The 23,600-nt window shown below is 38.8% G+C and overlaps 1 protein-coding gene across 14 annotated transcripts in view; it reads right to left on the bottom strand.

Moving 5' to 3' along the window:
• Nucleotides 1–12,280, bottom strand: part of PTPN13 (protein tyrosine phosphatase non-receptor type 13) — a 243,455-nt gene extending 231,175 nt beyond the window's left edge. For 8 of the 14 annotated variants that reach the window (XM_056803194.1, XM_056803193.1, XM_056803192.1 and 5 more), the window contains exon 1: nucleotides 11,901–12,258. The gene's annotated coding sequence lies outside the window, so the exon portion shown is untranslated. Of the gene's footprint in view, nucleotides 1–3,160; nucleotides 3,193–10,975; nucleotides 11,186–11,900 lie in introns of those variants that run through there. The other 6 variants (XM_056803189.1, XM_056803186.1, XM_056803185.1 and 3 more) reach the window with 3 other exon arrangements.
• Between the last annotated feature and the right edge of the window lie 11,320 nt (nucleotides 12,281–23,600).

The following is a 23,600-nucleotide window of genomic DNA, read 5'->3' on the forward strand; positions in this document are numbered from 1 at the left end:
AGGAGGAAACTGATTTTGTTATAATTACTGTACATTAAAATTTATATAAACTTACAAAGCAAATTATAATATAATAGCAGTTTATAGTTTCACATACAATCTTCTTTCCATACTTTTTTGTTAAATTCTTAACAGAAAAAGAGGCAAGAAAATCGAGGAAGCAGATAATACTCTAATGGAATAATTAAGTACTATATAATGTCTTTGGACCTCAGTTTCTACACATGAAAAATGGGATGAGGGAAATTATTTGTAATGTCCTTCCCACAATTAAATTCCATCTGTTTAGGTAGTTATAAAGTAGCTAAAGATCCATATATGGTCAACTAATTTATTATATTACATGTTTTCAAACTGCATCTACAACTGTGGCCTACCATCTTGTTAATGTGTTTCAAAGGACATCAAGAAAGAGAATGTGCATAGATATGTACAAAATCACCAGTTATCTGAAAAATAATTCAGTTAACATGTCTTAATGCTGGTGAATAAGTTTTATTATTTTTATATATGGAGGACCACAATGCTATTATTTTTTCAAAGAGAAAATTTATACTACTTAAAATACTACAGAGCTGCAAGATTTCAGTAGCATTATTACATATCAAAGAAATGTCTTATGAAATATTACCTCGATTTAAAGGTGGTAACAATAAAATGTGCCTCCTTGAAAAATCTCAATGGAAACATACTATCATGAGGGTAATAGGAAATCAAGATAACTCATTCTAGGACTCTAGGATAAGGAATGGGCTGAGATCTGCTATTGGCTCTCTTTAAGCATGAAGGATAATAGATGATCCAGGCTGAAAATTATAAAGAATCTTAGATGTATTCTAATTTTACTGACAAATTTTACAAATGAAGAAATTGAGGAATAGAAATATGAAATAACCTGGGTAGTAAAAAGTAGAGCCAGAATGCAAATGCATGTCTCCTGGTGCCAAATTCAGGATTCTTCCTATTTGATGTTCTTTATGATAGTCGTTTGATTTGCTTTTACTTTAAATATTAATCTTCTACTTATTCTTGTGATTAAAAAAAAGTTTGAATCCCATCATTCATATACTATTTCTCTTATTTCTGGTTAGTGAGAACTAAAAACATATTTCTCATTAAACTTAATCCTTTAATTTCTTTCAATGAACTTTCCCCAAATTGCCCATCACTTCTTTCATGCAATATAACTACACAGACTATTTAATTTCTGTCAAACCACATGACATTTAATAAATTTAAATCTGACTTCATTTCCCAATTACACAGACAGTTCCAGAGTCAGTCTATCTCAAATGGTTATTGCACATGGATAATGAAGGGTAGGAAGTAAGGAAGATGGATCACATTTGGGAATGTTTACACTGCTTTCAAGGAACCCAAATTTCTCACACTAACAAAAATCCTCTTTTTAAGACTGATGTTCTTTTAATGATTCTATGTGGCTACAAATCATAAAGAATGACAATCTTAAAAGAATCAAAATTGTAGGTCATTCCAAGTGCAATGGAAAAAAGCTTGGTGGCATAGGGAGGAGACTACTGAATTAAGAGCACAAAGAATCAAAGATGTCAGAGAAACATAATCAGAAAAGGATTCTTATTCATGTTAGATGGTCCATTTGCAATCCAAAAGAATTCCTTTCTCCTCTTCTCTTCTTCTCTCCTCTCCTCCCCCAACCCCCAACCTCTTTCCTTCACCGGCAAGGAGGAAGACTGGTAAGGGCTAAGCAACTGGGGTTAAGTGACTTGCCCAGTGTCACACAGCTAGGCAGTGTCTGTGGCCATATTTGAAGCTAGGACCTCCTGTCTCTAGGCTTGGTTCTCTAACCTGGTTCTCAATCCACTGAGCCATTCAACTACCCCTGAGACTATCATCATTAAACAAAATGGAGAAATCTCTTAATTCTTTATTTGATGTATTTTTTCCTTTAAATAACTGAATCATACATTTCATATTTCTTTCCTTCCACCAGGCAGTTATTGCTCTGTCCTTGAAACTAACATAACTTTAAAATGATAATTTGTTATTCTATAGGAGAAAAAAAGGATTTTATAGAAAAAATACTAAGAAATGTTCATTTTTATAAGGTTTCCATAGAAAGAATTCCTATTCAATTATATTTCCCTGCTGAGCCTTCAAATAAAACCAAGTCCAAGTCTGAGTTAAATGAAGTTGCCAGTAAAGTTATTTATTCTACAAGCTTTCATTTTCATTTAATGAGCATTATGAAAGGTTGTTCAAGCTCACTGAAATGGCACTTGAACATGAGGTGATTGCTACACACTAAACATTCCATAATCCTTTCTTTCATTGAATAACTTTGAATCTGTTCTCCTCTCATTTGCTTAGCTGCAATGGGTAAGATCACTTTAAAAGATCCTAAGGAAAAAAGTGTTTTAGCTCAAGCAACAGAAGAAAACAAAATTGGTATTTGCCTCCCTCTCCCCCATTTGCTCCTAACAGCCCTACAAAGAAAAGAATAACTTTGATTAAAGGATGTCTGTTTTCTATTAATTATGTGGTGGTCAGAAAATCTAACTAAAAATGCTTCAGAGCTAAGCTACTATGGTTAAAAAGTAACAAACACCATTACGATTTATGGCACAGAATTAACCATCTGGAACATTCGAACTCCTACCCTAATGTTTGGCTGTCTACATGAGTGAGTGGATGAGTGGAAACTTACTTAGTCCAATCTAACTAATCCCAGACTAGACCACACTCCACATCCCATCCAGTTGCCCAAACCAGCCTTATGGGCATCTTCCTTAACCCAGAGATGTTGCTTTCCCAACAGCACAAAGCATAATATATATTAAACATTTAATCATTTCTTTCTCATTCGTTTAGGGAAAGCAGAGGGGTACAATAAAAAAAAAATGCTGGTTTTGGTGTCCAGAGGAGCTGGGTTAGAATTTTGCCTCTGCCTCCTCTTTGACAAACCCTTCTCCCTGTTTGAGACTTTGATTCTTTATGTGTATAATGAAGGAATGGCCACATGGAGGTTCCTTCTACTTCTAAATCTTTAGTATTATCCTTGGAAACCCTTTTTTCTGAAAAGATTGCTTGCTGTTGTGAAAAACCTTGATGGCACTTTTGCCCAGACCCCTGGATCCCTTTGCTAAAATGACATGCCTGCATTTTTATAAGCTTTACATACCAATTAAAAGAAAAGGAGATCTACAGTCTTCTCTCCCCTAAAAAGATAAAGTAGAAAAAAATAATATATCATTTCAGAATAGGAAAGATTCAAAGTCTCTAGGTACCTGTTAACACCTATATGTTGAAATCAACTATTAAAAGGGGCCTAAAATAAATGTCCCATTGATGCCAGGATTTATTGACAGATACTACAATATCCTAAAGACTTCTATTAACTGTAATGAAAATTCATGTATTTTGACAGAAAACACAAAATATAAAGAGTCTAAAGCCAACCAATACAGAAGCTTCCTAATCATCTGATAGTCAATACAAATTTATAACTGCTTCTAGGGGAAAAAAAAAACTTTATAAATCAAGTGCAAAATACATGAGTAGGTAGCAAGGTGAATTGAGAGCCAAGCCTAGAGATGGGAGGCTCTGGATTCAAATTTGGCCTCAGATATTTCCTAGCTGTGTGACTCTTAAGCAAATTGTTTAACCACCCCCACCCACATTGCCTAGCACTTCCCACCCTTCTAAAGTCTTGAAACTAATACACAATATTGATTCTAAGAAGGTAAGCATTACTTAAAACACACACACACACACACACACACACACACACACACACACACACACACACACACATGAAAAATACAAGTATACAAGGAGGATGTTTGGAGGGAAAGCAGTCCTGTAATATCCATGGACATGCAAATGATTTGACTGTGATGATAATGACATTTGAGTCTGAGGGATCTCCCCCATCACCACTGAACCTCTTTAAAAAGTTGCCTCAACTATATGTTTGGCCTGTTTCAGTTCCCTAGCTCTGTAACTGGTCATTTGCCATCTCTTACTGGAAGTGTCCTGTCTTCCTATTCACACTATCTAATGGTAACTCTTTGTTCTTCATCATTTTGAACCTTTCTAAGATTTTTGGCACTGCTGTTCCTTTCCATTTGTACTATCTTTCCCCACATTAGACTACCTTCCTTCTGCCTTCTTTAGCTTTTCCTGGTCTCCTTTACTGGCTGCCTCCTCATTCTCTTCCAGGACTCTTAAGGATATATTCCTCCAACTTTAATCAATCAAACAAGCTTTGATTAAGCTCTGTGCCTGTCCTTGCACTCAGTACTGGGGGGACATGAGATATGCAAAAAAGACATGTGCCAAAAAATTGGAAAATGAGGGGATGCCCTTCAATTGGGGAATGGCTGAACAAAGTGTGGTATATGTTTGTGATGGAATACTATTGTGCTCAAAGGAATAATGAACTGGAGGAATTCCATGTGAACTGGGATGACTTCCAGGAAGGGATGCAGAGTGAAAGGAGCATAACCAGGAGAACAATGTACACAGAGACTGATACACTGTGGTACAATCGAAATGTAATGGACTTCTCCATTAGTGGCAATGCGGTGAACAACCTGGAGGGATCTATGAGAAAGAACACCATCCACATTCAGAGGAAAAACTATGGGAGTAGAAACACAGAAGAAAAACAACTGCTACATGAGTCTATGAGGATATGATTGGGGATGTAGACTCTAAATGAACATCCTAATGCAAACATCAACAACATGGAAATAGATTCTCATCAAGGACACATGCAATACCCAATGGAACTGCGCGTTGGCTACGGGAAGGGTAGGGGGAGGGAAAGAACATGATTCCTATAACCAAGGAATAATGTTCTAAATTGACTAAATAAATTAACTAATTTTTAAAAAGACATATGCTAATATAAGCATTACACAGTAGATGCAAAATAAATATGGTATAAGGGAACTTTTCAGGACAGGAAACTAGCAGCTGGGCTGTAATTCAGAAGAGACTGCAATTAGGAAGTGGAACTTGAGCTAAGTTTTCAATGAAATAAAATTCTATGATCTAGAGGTGAGAAAGGAGGTCATTCCAGGGCCAGGTGGCTCAGTGGATTGAGAGCCAGGTCTGTAGACAGGAGGTCCTAAATTCAAATCCAGCCAAATACTTCCTACTGTGTGACTCTGGACATGTCATTTTACTCCATTGCCTAGCTCTTACCACTCTTCTACCTTGGAACCAATACTATGTATTTTCTTTAAGACAGAAGGTATGGGTGTGTCTGTGTGTGTGTAATTTTTTTAAAGACTATATATTTGTTCTAAGGCACAAGGTAAAGATATTTTTAAATGTAGATGGGTATATAAATATTTTAAAAGACTACATATTTGCTTTAAGATGGAAGGTAAGTATATGCATATATATATAATGGTATATAAATATGTTTAAAAGACAGAGAGAAGGAAAATAGAGGGTCTTGTTTGAGCAATATTCAGAAAGTAAGATCAGCTAGACCTTAGAGAATGAAAAAATAATAAACTATAACAAATCTTGAAGGGTAAGTGAAGCAGGTTGTGAAGGCTTTTAAAGAGTTTTTATTTGATGCTAAAGGCAACAATAGGGAATCACTGGAGTTTACTGAGAAGGGGAGTGACATCATCAGACCTACTTCTTAGTAAATTCCCATTACCCATCCTGTGAAGGAGGGATTGGAGACTTGAAGCATGGAGACCAATCTGAAGGCTCCTCTAACAGTCTAGGTTTCAGGTAATTGCAATGTGAATGCAGAGAAGGAGGTTTTTGCAAGAGAAGAGGTAGTATAGAGGTATTAGGAAGATGTAATAACTGACTAGATACCTGGAGTAAGGAAAGGTGAGGGAGGAGTCAATGAAAATGTTTAGGTAATTGCACAATGTCTACCATATATTTCTCCAGCATTATCTCAAACTTCTTCCATTCCCAGTGTTCTCTACACTAAAGTAAAACTGGGCTAGTTTCTGTTGCACAAAACCCCCTATGATTTTCTACCTCGAGGCCTTTGCTATGTCTGGAATATCCTACCCTCCACTGTAATTCTTAACTAATAATTTAATGCCCAACTCAACTGCCACCTCCTCTTCTTATATTAAAAAGTCTTCCCTAATTCGAGCCATGCTTTCTCCAATATTTCACTCTGTACTTTTTTAAAATTTTATTTATCGCATAATGTATTTGTGTTATTATCTCCCTAGAGACTAGTAGTGTCACAAAGGCAAGAATTTTCAAATGCAAATATGCATCTTTTCTAGCATTTAGTAAATATTGTTTTATTTTATAGAATGACAAAACCAAGGACATGGTTTAAGATGGACTGTTCCATTTCTTTCATTGAAGACCAGTCCTGCAGCTTAGATGGAGCCAGAGGGGCTGAGACCTGAAAAGCCAAGTGCTACTGTTTCTTTGTGGTGTAAACACTCTTTTGTTAACTATTCAGTGATTTGTGAGTGCCTTATTTTATCCCACTATCTACCCAGAAATAACAAGATAGGCTGCAGACTGGCCTCAAACAGAAGCCTATTCAGAGAACATTGGAAAGATTGTAATGACTTCAGCATTGGGATGTACAGTGACCAGTCACAAGTAGTTGGCCTATGGTGGTGCTGACTGTGTCGATGTCCCCTTTTCCTATTGTCCATGGGCTTCTACAATTGAAGATGGTCAATCCAATAAGTACTTATTATGGACCAGGCATTGTGCTAAGTGCTAGGGTTACAGAGAAAGGCAAAAGATAATCCCTGTTCTCATGGAGCTCACACTCTAATGAGGAAAAAAGTTACTTAATATAGCTTCTCACTAATGGTAGCCACGCTTTTTGGCAGAGAAGCAAGTAATGAACTCAAGGTGCAAAATGAGTTCTATATTTTCAGATGTGTTAAGTTACTTAATTGGTTATACATATTTGTCAGGGGTGGAACAAAAAAAGAAAAAAGAATAGGAAAGCCAATTAATAAACCATTTTAAAATGCTCAGAAAACAAAAAGCTGTTCAGAAGGAGCCATATATGCAATATTGTAACTCCTTTGTTAAATATAATATACAAACTGAATACCACTGAAGTCCATGAGTTAAAATATTTTTTCTTGCTTGTTCTTTATATAGTAAAATATTTACCCTTCTTAATTGCTTAATTAACAATAAAAACATTTCAAACTTTTTTTGAAACTCCTACCTTCCTTCTTAGAATCAATTGTGTATTGGTTCTAAGCCAGAATAGCATTCAGGGTGAGGCTTAAGGGTTTAAGTGACTTGCCCAGGGTCACACAGCTAAGTGTCTGAGGACACATTTGAACCCAGAACCTCCCCTCTCTGGGCTTGGCTCTCAATCCACTGAGCCACCCAGCTGCCCCTAACATTTTTTAAATACTTTTAATGAATTTTATCATATCCTAAAGAATACCCAAGAATCTAGTGGGGGGGGGGAGGAGTTCTTAAATTTTTTTTTATATCATGGACTTTGAAAGACTGATGAAGACTATAGAATCTCTCTTGGAATAAGATTTTATATTATATTTATATAACATCTATAAAGCAAGTTTGCAAAGAAAATATTATCTTGTTTTATCCTCACAACAACCCTGGAGGGCAGATGCTATTACTATCCACATTTTCCAAATTAGAAAAGTAAGGAAGACTCTGAGGAAGCTTAGGTAACTCACTAAGGCTGGATTTAAACTCCCAGATGGAGGGCTCTCATCCACTCTGTCATCTAGGATTGCAAAAGAAATCAATTATATTGGAATTTTTTTTTTTTGGCAAAAGAACAAGTTAAAGAGCCCTACTTAATAATCCCTGATCTAGTCCAAGGCTTTTATTTTTACTGCTGTGGAAATTCACATTTAGGGAGATTAAATAATTTGCCCAAAATCAAGCAAGCAGTAAAATTCAGAAGCAAGATCTGGTCTTATTTCCTCTAATTCCAAGAAGGCCTTGAAAACTTATTCTGTCAGTGGTCCTTATTCTACACCGCTCTCATGAGGCCCCTTCTCAAGTATCTACCTAACAGACTTCATTTACTGACAGAAACAAACAGGGCAGGACAGGATAGAACAGGATATGGAGTTTGCAGAGGACTAGCACTACACAGATAGGAATCTCCCAGATGTTTTCATTTTCCCCTCAGACCTGGAATGTTGGAATCACTCCACTACCTACTCCCTCCCTTATCCCCTTTTCCCCCACCCCTCCCATGGTTTACAGAGAATATTGTAATCTTGACAGTAACTAAGAAAGTAGTTAAGTTTAACTTACTTTATTAAGAGTTCTGTATTAATATTTAACTAACAAAAGTATGTTTCCTCTACCTGATTCCTTACTAAATAGGGAAAATAATCTTTTATTCGTATAAAGGATATTTACCTTGTGTTCACAGAGGGATTATTGCTAAGGGAACAGGGAATCTCATAGCACTCATTTCATTCTTCTCCATACTCCACCTAATTAGACCAGAACCTTCTCTGCCCCTTTCCCTTTCTCTGCTTTGCTTTGAGTATAAGTATTATGAATTCATGCCAGATACAAATAGAGTACAATAGACTTACCTAAGGACATGAGAGCCTCATGGTTGGAAAAAGTACAATTACTATAGCTTCAAATTATTTAGAGTTTTGCAAACATCAAAATGTATTTATTTTAAAATAAGATTCTTCCCAATTGGCAAATAGTCAATGGATTTGAATGAAAAGCATTTCTTTCCTTTCAAAAATCTAAGCTACCTATATGTTCCAAATCAGTAATAATTAGAAAAACACAAATGAAGCAACTCTAAGGTTACACCTGATAACCATATGATTGACAAAAATGAAAGGAAAAAAAGACTGTGTTGGAGAAACTGTGGGAAAATTGAAGCATTTTACAAAGTGGAACTATAAATTGGTCCAGGCATTCTGGAAAAAAATTTGGAATTGTCCCCAATGTTACTAAACTGTGTATATTCTAGTACCAAAGAATCCTATAAGCCCAAAGAAGTAAAAGAGAGAGAAAAAAGTATTAAATATGAAAATATGTGGCACTAAGGTAAAGAACTAAAAACCAAGTGCATATCCATCAAATGAGGAAAGGCTTAAGAAATTATGGTATATGAATATAGTAGAATACTAGAAGAAATGATAAATAGGAAACAGACCATCTCAGAGAAATCTGGGAAAGCATGTATGAAATGATGTCCAGTGAAGTGAGCAGAATGAGGAGAATAATTTATATTTTAAATGTTATAAATTTACATTTTAACATTATAAAAATGGACTTTTGAAAGGCTTAAAACTTTTGATCAATGTAATAATAAATCATGATTCCAGAGGAATGATGATGAAGAATGCAACCTGCCTACTGACAATAACAAAAACAAAAGATATAGCATTTTTGATACAGTTTGGGCCAGTCAATATGGGACCCTTGTTTTACTAGGAGGGGTTAGTATTTTTTTTCACTGAAGGGGACATAGTAGGAAAAAAATAAATGCTTGATAATTGGGGGAAAGTAATTACAAAATTTTAAATGTGTCACTCCATTGGGGTTTAAATGGAATAATTAGTCATTAAATCCAAACTGGATCAACTTAAATTCCCTCCTTTGAATTTCTTTACCTTGTGGATCACCTAAAGAGCTAACCCAAAATAAGAAAACTACTATTCCTAGGAGGTAGCATCTATAGCAGGGGTTGTAAACCTGGGGTCTATGCACCTGTTTTATAAAAGACTTTTAAAAAACCCTTACCTTCCATCTTAGAATCAAGGCAGAAGAGTGGTAAGGGCTAGGCAATAGGGGTTAAGACTAGTCCAGTCACACAGGTAGGAAGTGTCTGAGGGCAAATTTGAACCCAGCACCTCCCCTCTCTGGACCTGGCTCTCAATCAATCACCTAGCTTCCCCCTTTAAAATATTTTGATAACCATTTCCCAATATAATTAACTTCCCTTATAATCCTATAATAAGGTATTCATTGTGAGAAAGGGTTCATAGGATTTGCCAGATTGCCAGACACACAAAATTAATAACCTTGAATTCATAAGATCTCAGATCCAATCCGTTTTTTTGACAGTGGGAGGGCCTGAAAAGAATTATTCAGGTTCACTGAAGGGCAAGGTTGAGGGCAAAAAGATGCAGATTTCCCCTCCCACTACATACCTGGAACCTTGCAAGGGTTTTAAACCTAGTCTTAATTTTCCCTTAGGCTACTAAAAAATAAACAAACAAACCTCGATAAGTAGGCTACTAACTATTCGGCTAAAGAATTAATTTACCAAATACACATGAATCTTTAGCAATCTGTTCAAATAGTCAATTTGAGGGAAATGGTCTATGAAGAGAAGTATACAATGAAGGGCTTGGAAGAAATTACCTCAAAAGTCCCTTCCAGCTGGCTAAAAATACTAGGTGTCCCCATTCCCTTTCCCAAATCCTTAATCTCCTAAGAAATCAAGAACTATTTCATTGGTCTTTGTGAGCACCTTTCACAGTTCTCGATCTAACGCCTGAATTTATTCATTAAAGAAAAAAATTGTGCCCAGCCTTGTTTCCATATTGTCTGATTCTATATTTCCACAGCATTCATCAAAGCCTACTTAGAAAAATTTTGAAAGAACCAATTTCGAACACAAATACAGGATGAGGGAAAGCTAAGTTTTAAATTCAAGTAGATTAAGTTTAAAAAACAACACAAAAACCACTACCGACATTTCTGTAAATCTACAGGGGTAAAAAAATGTACATTGTGAAAATCAAACCAGATGTTGTTATAATTTTCCATCACATAACCACTGTAATATAAGGAGTACATTCAAACTTCTGGAAATATATCATCAGGGATCTGGAGAATCACAAACGCTTCCTGTATTTCATCGCTTATTTCAGAATGCTTTTCTAACAACAGCTTTTCTCCACTTACAACACACTCAAACACGTCTAGATAAAAATAAAAGTCCTGATAATCGATTCCCAACCCGCCTCAGCCCACAGTTTTGAAGTCCTACATTTTGTTTAGGTCCCCGCCTTGAAAACAAACCCACTTGCCCCATTTTCTCCCGTAAACAGAACAGAGACTCCTCAGAATCCGCGGCAGCTCCGTATGAAGTCACCGCGTTCGTTGTTTCAAACATGCAATTAAAGGAAAATGACACAGACAATTCAGGAGATTAGTTGGCGAAGTGTGGAGGTGTAGATCCTCGGGATAACGCCCAAGCAGGCGGGATTCCTGCAAGTCTATCCACCGGCAGGAGATAGGATTTCCCAACCCATCCCCCCCCGGCTCTCTTTCCTCAACCCCAGCATCCCGACTCCAGCCCGACAGCTCAGAGGGAGCTTCGAAACTTTAGAGCTAACTTCAATCCCCTTCCCGTTTTCTCCAGGGCCGCAGAATACCACAAACCCCGGGAAAGGGAATGGGACGGGAAGGGGATTGATCTCTCTTTCTGTCTAACACTCCGTGGCCGCGCTCTGCTGCTATCCCCGGCAGCCGCTAGCCTACGATCGTTTACTGGAAGTAGAAAGATGCAGACCCAGTGCCCCGAGTCCCAAGGGGTGTTGGGGAGCGCAAATCTGGCCCCCTCCTCTCCCGCTGCAGCATCCCTCCCCTCTACAGCACAATCCCCAACTCTCCGCCCAAGTCGCTTCAGGCGGGATGGGAGCAGAGCCCACCGCCTCCTCTCAAACCTCGAAAGCACCCCCAACCCAGCCTGCAGTCCTCGGCCCCCAGGCCCCCAGCGCCAAAGGTCGAGAAAAGTTTCTTCCGAATCCTCACGGCGGACACTACCCTGGAAGATGGGGGAGAAGGAAAGAGGGGGGAGGGGCTGCTCCTTGTGAAGCCCAGGAAGTTAGATAACTTGTCCCAGTTCTTTTGGGGGGGAGGGGGGGCAGTAGGTTAATTTCAGGCTTCCTATCCCCGTGCCCTGTACTTACCGACCCGTCCGAGGCCACTCTGTGGCGGTTCGAGAGCTGAGAGACTGCGGACTCCGCAGCCCCAACTGGTAGGGGGCGGCGCGGGCCGGGGGCACTGGGGGCGGCTGCAGGCGGCGGTCGAGAATATCAGGAGAGGAGCCCAGGGAGGGGGAGCAGGGGAACAGCATCTCCTTCTCCTCGTCCCAGTCTCGGAAGCGCCTCTCCCCAAAGCAGATGCGGAGGGCGGTCCGGGGCCGGTCGCGGCGTTGCCCTAGGTCCCGCTGCCCCGCGGTGCAGCGCGGAACCGTAGCTGACTGTCCAGGGGCCCCCAGTGCCCGCATAGGGGCCAGCCCCAGGCGTCGCCGCCGCCACCGCCCTCGACCCCGCCCAGCCCCGCTGTCACTCAGCCGAGCACGCCCCAACTCCCGGCGGCCCCGCCCCGCGTCTGGGGCCTGCCTCCAAAGGGTTCTGAGGCCGCCCCCGCCGCAGACCCCTTCCCAGTTCCGCACTTTGGTTCGCTGCTAAGCCCGGTCGGTTCCTCCTGCCCTTCGTGCTCTCTCCTCCCTCTGGTAGGATGTTTCCTAAAAAATCACCGCTGCCCCGCGGCTCACCTGTAAATGGGGAGCCATCTTCGAGGCCCCTAGCATTCGGTCAGGGGGACACTTCACTCGACTGGGAACAGGGCAGAAACTGTGAAGCCCGGAGAAGACGCAGAGGAAGGGAAGATACAAGTAAGAGGATAAAAAGAAAAGAAAAGAAAAGAAAAAGAAGGCACCGGGACCTGGAGTTAAAGCCCCACTCAAAAAATCCAGAAACAGAAACAATTCGCAAGAATTAATTTAACAACCACTCAGTGCCCTCAAAGGCAAAAATAAGCCATTCCCCGCCCTCTGGGAAGTTAGCATTCAGTTAGCATTCTATTGGGGTATACAGCACCTTCCCAGGTAGGTAAATACAGGTGTAAAGGGGGCATGGAGCATGCTCAGATTTGCACTTCCTGGTGGGTAACACAAAGAAGAGTCAGTTATGCCCTGCCTGTTTCCAGTGGGAGCTCTAGGGGCCTGCTTTTGACCTCTTGACTATTGACTCTAGATGGGAGAAGACTTAGAACCCCCTAATTGGCAGCGAGCTGATGGCTCTGGAAATACATTAGGAGCCAAAGGACCTCTGGCTCCTCTCTGTTTCGTGAGGGCAAAGCAAGAGGGTTGATTTCAAGAAGGTTCAATTGCCCTATCTCCCAGAAGGACCCCATTGAGCAAGAACACATTTTTTTCAGTGTTTGTTTTTCATTAATTTTTGTCAAATGAGTATCCCACGGTGGATGGATTGAGGACTGATAGTCACCTTGTGTGTTCTGAAATTTCTGATATCCCTGGAAAGCCTTCATGTGCTGCTGCTACATGACTGACAGGGTTAGAAGGTGATGGCCAGAGATGCTTTAGGTGTCAGAGAGGGCAGTTGTTAGAAAGATCGAGCTTTGTTATTTGATTGGATGGAATCCAACAAGGTGCAAGGTAAATTGCTTAATTAGTAGTATTGTAAAAATTGTTGTATTCTTTTTAAAAATGTTATTGATGTTTTTATTTTGTATCCAGTTTTAGATATCATTCCCTCTTCATTGTATCAAAGTAGAACAGTTAAGTAAAACCAGTGACTTCATCTGAAAGTGTATACATTTCATATCTCTATATTTTGTTTTTAAAAGAACAGAAATACATTTTCTCTTTCTCCCCTTAAGGAAAAAAAAGAAAAAAATTTTCTTATAACATATGTGCATAATCAAGCAAAACAAATTCCCAAATGGCTGAATACAAAAATAGGACTCATTCAGCTTTCTAAATCTGTTTTATTATTGGTCATCTGGAATCATGAATGGTCATTGTATTGATCATAGTTCTTACAGCTTTCAAAGTTGTTGGCATTTGCAGTATTCTTGTGAAAATTGTTCTATTTATTTTATGTTTCAAAAGTTTATAAAAGTCCTCAAAACAGTTTTAAAAATATATGTATAGTATTGATGTTATAGTATAAATTTGTCCACTTCTGCTTACTTTACTATGTACCAGCACAAATTTGTCTTTGTCTTTCTGGAATCATCTATTGTCTCTTTTCTTATACTATTTCCTTCATGTTCATACACCACAGCTTACCTAGCCATTCCTCAATTGATGGATGTCCCCTTAATATCTAGGTTTTTGCCACCACAAAAAAAGAGCTACTGTACTTCATTTTTGTACATAAAGGACCTTTTTCTCATTCCTTAATCAGGGATTTCTGGATCAAAGGAATGTTTTGTGCATAATTCCAAATGAAGTTCCAGAATGGGTTGTACCACTAATAATGTAAAACATGCCTATATTTGGAGCCCCTCCAAATTTCATTTTTTTGGTAATCTTTCTCACTCTGATGGGTGTACAGTAGCACCTTAAAAATGCTTTTAATTACATCTTTCTAATTAGTCATTATTTGGTATATATATTTTTTAAATATGGTTATAGATAGCCTGGGATTGTTCCCTAGAGAACTGTCCATATCCATTAGGGAATAGCTTTTTTCCCTGACAAATATGAATCAGTTCTTTATATATCTTACAAATGAGATCTTTATCAGAGAGACTTGCTGCAAAGATTTCCCCCAGTTAGTTGTTTCCCTTTTCATCATAATTTATGACTCTAAGATTGCAAGGATGATGATGCCCTTGACAGAAATAGGGAACTTTGGAAGAAAGGTAGTTTTTTTTTGGGGGGGGCAATAAAAATTTCTTACACTCATGGGGTAACCAAGTAGAAATGTTTATAAGCTTGTCGGAGATTTATGAGACCAGAATTCAGGAGAGAGGTAAGAACAAGATATATTGAATCAGGACATCATTCTTTTAACATGCCATATACTGAGTAGATCCTTCATGTGGTCCAGAGCAAGCTTTAAGAGATCCTGTAAAATTGGAAAAGATTCCAATATGGGCCCAGCAATGGACAGTTTTCTAAGAGGCAGGCTGGCTATATGCAGAGAGACTTATCAGCAGAATGGTAGTCATTAGGTGATAAATTTAAAGATGTATATGCATATTGTTGAGATCAAGGAACATTTGAAATACTGAAGTACCTAAAATGTGACTGAAATATGTCACCTCCCCACTAAAAAATCTTCAGTGTTACTCTATTGCCTATAGGACAAAATAAAAAGTCCTTATTCTGACATTTGAAACCTTCCTAGTTGGGGATGGCAGTAGACAGAGGGCTGGGCCTGAAGTCAATAAGACATGAGTTCAAATGTGACCTCAGACACTAGCTGTGTGATTGGGCAACTCACTAAACCTCTGTTTGACTTAACCCATTGAAGAAGGAAATGGCAACCTACTCTAGTATACTTGCCAAAAAAAACACATCATGATCAGTATTGGCTTTCCATAACCAGCATTGATTCTTCATGACCCCATGGAACACCAATAATTTATGAGATTTGTTTCTGCAAACATTTAAAAATATTATATAATCAAAATTATCAATTTTATCTTTTGTGACTATTTCTTATTTACAAACTTTCTCCTATCCATATCTGATGGATAATTTGTGTTATATCTTATGAGACTTAAATACTAGCCTCCATGCCAGGTATAACTATAATTATGTTAACTTACTGCATCCTGTTAATTGGACTAATTATGTTTCAGCCTTGACATGATTCTTCCATTTTTAGCATTTCTTTCTATTTCAGAATAAACTAGGGGGCAGCTGGGTGGCTCAGTGAATTGAAAGCCAAGCCTAGAAAGGTTCTAGGTTTAAATCAGCCCTAGCTTTGTGACCCTGGGCAAGTCACTTAACTGCCATTGCCTAGCCCTTACCACTCTTCTGCCTTGGAACCAATACACAGTATTGATTCTAAGACAGAAGGTTAGAGTTTAAAAAAAAAAAAGAATAAACTACCTGTCCATACCTGATTTATATTGTAACTTCTTTTATATCCTCCTTTTTAGGGTAAATCTTAGACTAGAGAGCCATAACTATTACTACAATTAACATCATCCCTGGTTCACCTGGGTAGGGTATTTAATGAGCTGAACACTTTGAAAATGGGGGCCTTCATTCCCCCCCCCCCCCATTCAGCTTCCTCATGACTGAACCTGGCTCACAAATGAAAATGGGTGGGGAGGGAGTGGAACTGGAAGAAGTCCAGTGAGCTCCTCCTGTGTAGCTCTTTAGCCTAGGGAGAGGCTATGGCACTAGAGCAATAAGGTGTCCCAGATTCAGTACAGAGAAGCCTAAACTTTTGTAGGGTATGGAGACAACTTTATCCCCCAGAATCCAGTCCCAGGTCACAGATCCAGGTTAGACTGAGGAGGGGACCATTGCCCAGGAGTGGTCAGAGACCCTAGATTGTGTACAAAGAAATCTCAAACCAAGATCGCAGGAATAGAGTGGTATCTCAGCTCCAACCCCCAGCCCAGTCTAAAACCTATAGAGGAATCACTGGTCCAGGAACCCTAACAAAAGGGGAGCCTGCAGTTCTATCCCCCTGAACCAGTAGAGCTTCCAGGATGACTGATAGGAGCCAAAGGTCAGCAGCATCTACTTTTGCATAGAGCCAAACCCAGGTCAGAAACTTGCCAGACACTTTGCTGACCACTGAGAATACAATGAAGAGGAAAAACATGGTGTCTGCCCTAAAAGGACTTAAGTTCTGGGGGAGAAGGCAATAAAAATCAATTATATAAAAACACGACATAGATATGCAAGTATATACATATCTATTCCATGTGGAAGGTAAATCCCAGATGGATCTACACTCTTACAGAGAGGAGTCTGAGCTGAGACTTGTAGGAAGTTAGGATATCCAGCAATCAGGTGAAAAAGGAGAACATTCTAGGTATGGGACAGCAGGTGAAAATGCTGGTTATGGAGCATTCTGGGCGAGAGACAAGTAATCCAGGATAGCTACATTGTAGAGTCCATGAAGGGGAAAAAAGTTTTAAAACACTGGAAAGATAGGAATGGCCAGGTTACAAATGACTTTTTAAAAACCAAAGGGTTTTATTTGATATAGGAGATAATAGGGAGCCACGGGGTTTTATGAGTGCAATGGCGACCTTTGCTTTGGTCTACCTCCTAAACTATAATCCTGCAACACCAATTGTCTTTTGGAATCTAAGACTTTATATCCTGTATAGGCATTCAAACTCAACAGATCTAAAACAGAAATCAACATTATCTTCCAAAAAAAAAAAAAAAAAGCTCCTCTCCTTTTGCCAACTTTCCTAATGTACCATCATTCTCCTAGTCTTCCATCCTGAATACTCACTACCCATATAAAATCTCTGGGCCAATCTTATTTCTCCCTTTACAACATCTCTCATACATGGACTTTTCTCTCCAACCACATAACTAACTGCCTCCCAGGTGCAGGCCTTTATCATCTCCCACTTGGATTATCTTTATAGACTGTTGGAAGGTCTGCCTGCTTCAAGTCTCTCCCTATTCCAATCTATCCTCCTCTCAGGTATAACTCCAGTTTATGCCCTCCTAGTAACTCCCAGTTAACTCAAAGAGAAAATTTAAAAATAATCTGTTTATTTTTTAAAGCTCTTCAAAACCCACCCTCTTCCTACCTTTCCAGTCTTCATCTCCTTGTACTTTGTCTATACTATTTTTCTTGAATGTTGTCATTTACATGTTGTCTTTCCCATTAGAATGTGAGCTCCTTGAGTGCTGAGATCACCTTTCATCCTCTCAATATAAACTGCATGTATACCTAGTTTACAAGTTATATTACAAGTTTACAATTTATATTATTCGATTATGAGCTCCTTGAAGGTGGGAACTATTTTTTTGGCTTGGTTTTGTTTTGTTTTCTTTCTTTGTATTCCCTGTATGTAGCACATCACATAATAACTAGTTAATAAAACACTCACCAATTAATTATTTGCTCAGAGTCATAACTCCAAGACCAGCCCTATGCCTATCAAAGTGACTCAAGAATGAAAATACTATAATTCATAAAGAGTCTGATAGTACTAAAAAGTACCAACCATATCTGGCGAAAATGCCCTCCAGTAACCCAAATCTTGATGCAGATAAAAATAAATGAATTTTTTAAATAGGCACATAAACCCATTTGGGCATGTTAGAGAATTTCTCAGAATTCCAGGCTGGGGTTCAGAGGGAGATCTCAGTCATCAATCTGTAAGATCAGTGGTCAAATAAAATACATAACCAAAATGAAGGAAAAAATTATATTAGTGTGCTGAGACTGCCTGCTGGTGACAGTCTCCCTTCCTCCTATCCCCCTATGAAGTTTCAGGATTAAATGACATTCAAGGTCTTTTTCCAAGTCTAAATTTCTGTAATAAGACATTTTGCTCTCTTAATCGCAATAACTAGTCTTCAAGTAATTTACACCCCAGAGAAGTACAAAGAAAACTGATTAGGTATAAAAACTTATGAGTCCCCACTGGGAAGAGATACTGGAATTCAAATAAAACTCAGTCTCAAGTCCACTGGACTAAAAAAATCTACCTCTGTGATCTTTGACAGAGCATTACTCAGGGTAAGTTTGAGGAGAAGGTTGAAAAAAAAGTTTGAATTCCAATTCTGTCACTACTGAAGTGACCTTAGACAAACCATTAGCCTTCCTGAACCTCAGTTTCTTCATCTGTAAAACGAAGAGTTTGTACTAAATGACCTCCAACTCCCTAGATCTCCCTCCAAACCTGAGTTGTAATCCTGTACTCTTTGTGATCCCATTTAGGGTTTTCTTGGCAAAGACACTGGATGGGTTTGCCATTTCCTTCCCCATTTTACAAATTAAGAAATTGAGGCAAATAGAGTTAAGCCTAGGATCACTCAGATAGAAAATATCGGAGGCCACATATGAATCCATGTCCTCCTGACTCTAGGCCTGGCACTCTTTCCATTGTGCCACTTATCTGCCCCCTATACCAAATAGGTCTAGCAAAATCTTCCAAAGCCAATCAAGAAATCAACAAATGCTAATTTATCACTTCCTAGGAGAGCAATCATGGCATAGAGGATAAGGTACTAGACTCAGAATCTGAAAGACCTCGGTTCTACTGGAGAAGTTCCTGTGACTCCTTCTTGCCCCTAGGACAAAAAGTTAACTCCTCTGTGTGGCATTTAACACCATTTACCATCTGATTCCAGCCTACTTTAATAGCCAAGCTGACCTACTTTCTATTCCCCATACATGATGTTCCATCTTTACTCTCTGTGCCTTTGAACTGGCTGTCCTGTATGCCTGGAACGAAATGAACTCTGCCTTCAAGCATCAGCTTAAGTGCGGGAGTCCTCATCCCATCCAGCATAGATAGCTTTTCTGCTGCTGGAGAAAAACCAAAAACCAGCTCTTTCTATATTTATACATATATTTATATACTTTATATCTATGTAGATGTATACTTATTGCTTCCTTTCCATAGAATATAAGCCCCTTGAGGGCAGGGATTATTTTTTTTTTCGGTCTTTGCTTCCCAGGAGCCTAGCAAAGTGCTTGGTTTAATAGATACACATGGATCAAGTACAATAACTGTTTAAGGAAATGCTGAGATTTAATAATATGGGTTGTAGAAGGGAGGCTTCTTAGAGGTTGTAAAGATTGGGCAGTATCTGGATGGAAAGAAGGAATGGATTCCAGGTAGAAGGAAGCAGTATTAAAAAAAAATTGCAAAAGATACAAATGGAGATACTAGCTTCTGGAGGGAAGGTGTGAAAGGAGGATATAGGGGAAGATAGAACCAAATTATGTTGGGGGTGGGAAAAAAAAAAGAATTCTTCCCATGCTCCTAAGAATAGCTGACTTTTATATAGTGCCTTCTACCATCAAGGGACTTTCATATACATTAAGTCACTTCCAGTTACCACCCAGTGAAGTAAGTAATGTCCATAGTATTACTTTACAGTAAGGTAACTGAAACTCGGAGTATTTCTCAAAGTCACAATATAGTTTAGTGGCCAGCTGGGATTGAAACTCATGCTTTAAGACTCCTAGGCCAGTTTTTTCCACAATTCAACTACTACCTCATTGCCCTCCTGAACTAATGACCTGTTACTCATCGAATTGGACAGTTTCAGAGTCCAGCAACACCCTGGGTTCTCTTTCATGTGCATCATACAACAAAATAAAGGTTAGTCAATTTTCTACTTAATGACAAATTAATGAGGGCAAAAGCCTTCGAGGATCACAAATCTCAACCATTCACTACTGTTTAAAATGAAAAAAAAAATCCCAAAATAACAGAAAACCTCACCCAAATTAATGAAAAAGAATAACATTTATATGACACCCATAATAATGGCTAATACTCATATAAGGCCTTAATGGTTTACAAATCACTTTTCATATATTATGTCATGTTATCCTCAGAACAACCTTATGAGGTCTGTCCTATTGTTATCACTATTTTTAAGATGAAGAATCTGATATTCAGAGGGTAATCTGAGATGATGAAGAGAGAAGAGGGAGGGCTCAGCAAATAACCTTAGTTTTGTTTTTTTGTTTTTTTTCAGTAAGTATGACTTCAACTGAGAGGCTGAAGGAACAGGATACCTAAAGAGCAATGAAAACACTAGGAAATAAATGCTGTGGTGAAAAGTGGACTAGCTCACACGTGAAAGTGTAAAGAAATTGCCTTGTCCATTAAAGGTCCAATTGAGATTATGTATCATAAATTTGTAGTGGTCCCAGTTAGCAGTTTCATTATTTTTTTCTAGCTCTATTCAGCAGCATATGAATAGCAGTGGAGGACATGGATGATGAGGTTGGTGTTTCACGAGCCAAGATTAGTGATAAAGCAAAGGGGTTTAAGGGATTCAAGTATAACAGATTAAGTTAAACTGATTTACTAAAGAGTGTTTAGTATGTAACAGGTGGATTTGAGGAGTAGGAATTGGGTAGACTAAGGAACTGGGAAGCTACAATACATGTGAAGGAATTTCCATTTGTAGGTTGAAGTCCTCTAGTCTTGGGGGATTGGGGTAGGGGGTTTGTGAGCCAAGCACTGAAACTCTAGAGGAAGGAGAATATCCTAAGGGTGGATAGATAACCTCTACCCAGGTCTGGACTGAGAAATAAATTTGAATAGTGAATCACAAAAGAGGAGTTGTTTTGAGGGTGGTAGAGGGAGAATCTGAAAGTGGCCATGGGGAGCCAGGAATATCCCAACTCTCCTCTAGTGAGTTGGAGGAGTTTGAGTCAAAGTACAACCTGTCCTGGAAAGGGTAGTCAGAGCTACAATGTCAACAGGAGAGGGCCAGGTCTCTGTGAGATCAGAAAATGGAAAAAGTTTAAGATGAAAGAAAGTTTGTGAATTACAAAGCAGGAATTCCAGAAAGTACTATGGAAATTGTTGGCACATTTGGAGTAATTCAATATTAATTATCTTAAGATCATTAAAGTATCCTTGTTCTATCATTAAATGACTTTTTTATGGTTTTGAAATATACATTGATAGACATCTTTGGATGCTAGAGGGAAGCTTTTATGGCAACCTTTTCCTCTATTAACTGACATTGTTCTTTTAGTAAAAAATAAAAATAATCATCACAAGATCTTTGTTTACTATATTTTCAGTCAATTCTATAAGTGTAAAGATGTGATCTGCTATAGAATATTATTTATGAAAGCCAGCACATTCCTTCTCATAATCAGGATACCTCAATGAATATTGTTACACATTTCACTTTGGGACAAGTTTGACTGAGTACTAACTTTTTATATATCCTCCTCCCAATAGGAAAGAAAATAATTTTATTCTTTTTTTAGATCTCACCTTTCTATTCCCATTATATTGCCATGAACTGGCTTTTGGTTTCCAACTCTCACTTGGATATACTGGATTTGCCTGAGTCAGCTGTGGTTAAGACATTTGCTATAGAAATGGTCATGTCTCACTCTTTACCCTGTTTGGGAGTTGATCTTGTCAACATGAAATCTAGAAACTCCAAACTTGTGGCCTAGTGGGATCTGGTAAACCCCAGGTTTGACCTTGTCACCTGAGAGTTCCTTCCTGAGGGAAAAATCCTACTTTACTGCTCTCATACTAACAATAGACTTTAAGATGTCAAATGACTCCCCTAGTCTCCAGAAGCCTCTCCCAGTATATCACACTTTCCTTTTCCAAGGAAGGAACTCTGGACCTTCAGCGCTACCCACTTATTTTTATGGAAAGAAAAATTGGAACATAAAAGGTATTTAATAAATAATGAGAAAACTTGATTGGGAAGTACCCACTGGCAGCAAAGGATAGAGAAAATTGGAAGAAATTAAGCCATTTTTAGCTTTTCCTTAGTTTTTAAAGGTATGGTCTGAGCAGAAGCACTAGCTTCTTAAACTAACCTGCTACACTACAAGATATAAGTGTACATAAGATATCTTCAGGGACCTGATTACCTGCTCTGCTTCATCTGTCTCCCACAGGCAATGAGTCATCCAACTTCTGCTTGAAGATTTCTAAGAAGGAGGAACATTTTACCTCCTTAGGTTAATTGTTTTTCCCAGTTTTCCCAGGCATTCTACCTTATAATATGGTTCATACCAATCCCATACATTCTCTGCTTTATTCTACTTGACAATTGTTACAAGGAAATCACTTTAAAAGACTGATATATATTAATTTAAGGTTGCCAAGGAATCAGCTATGTAATTCCTAAATGAAAACTTAAGTCAGCAGTCAATCTTTTCTGGAGTTTAATTACAATAGGAGGAAGTAATTAGAGAAAGAGAGAGAGAAAGGGGAGAGAAGGGAATAGGGCTTAAATACCCCTTCTGTTTAGGCTGGGCCAAAAGGCCCAAGCCCTTAGATAGCTGGGGCAAAGAAAAGAGATCAGTCCCTATTACTCACGTGACCAAAATGGAGAAACAGTCTCAGAGGCCCCCACTTTCAGCTTCCTTCAGAGCAAGCTTCTCAGAGCACACACCAAACACACCGACCAACTTCTCAACCCCCCTCCCGAGTCTTCAGACTCCCCTATCTTTAAGGAAACCATCCCAGTTGCCTCCCCTCAGTCCTCACATCTACCAATCACCTGTCCATCAATTTCCCTGCCAATGGAGGCTCTAGCTTAAACCCAGGACCGCCCAGAGGTCTCTGGCTTTTGCACATGTCTGTTGAAGGTCATATTTTCAAATAATTAAATCTTTGATCCTTTGCTACAGCCCTTTCCAGAGATTGGAATAATTAAATTTTTATCTAGGCTGCAGCCCTTACTCAATCCTGTTAGGACTGAATAGGGTGGAGATTGATTCCAAGTATCTCCATTGTATCAATTCTAAAATCAATCATGACTCAAAGGAATTCCTGTTCTATGCTTAAGCGTAGGTCAAAGTCCTTTCCATTGTTCAGCAAAGGGTTTCTGTCCTAAAGTAATCTTAAGAAGGGAAGGAGAAGGAACCTCCCATGCCAATGGGATTCACATTCCAATAGTCAAGACCCACTATCAATAGGAAATTTTTCAAGTATGAAATTTCCCAATGGTGAAATTTCCAACATTTATAAGTCTAAGAAATTTTAAGGTTTACACAATTTGGCAATTTGGGGCTGCTTCCAACAGTGTGGTAATCCATTACTGAAAGGACTTTTTAATATATCCTGAATGGTCCCTTGGATGACCTCCACCCCTCACAGAAGCAATGGGGGACAGGAATGTGGGGTACTATAATAGACAAAAAAATTTCTAGTCAGGATAGACTCGATCTCTACCCCAGTGTCAT

Source organism: Monodelphis domestica, chromosome 6 (assembly GCF_027887165.1).
Source record: "Monodelphis domestica isolate mMonDom1 chromosome 6, mMonDom1.pri, whole genome shotgun sequence".
NCBI classification, from domain to species: Eukaryota; Metazoa; Chordata; class Mammalia; order Didelphimorphia; family Didelphidae; genus Monodelphis; species Monodelphis domestica.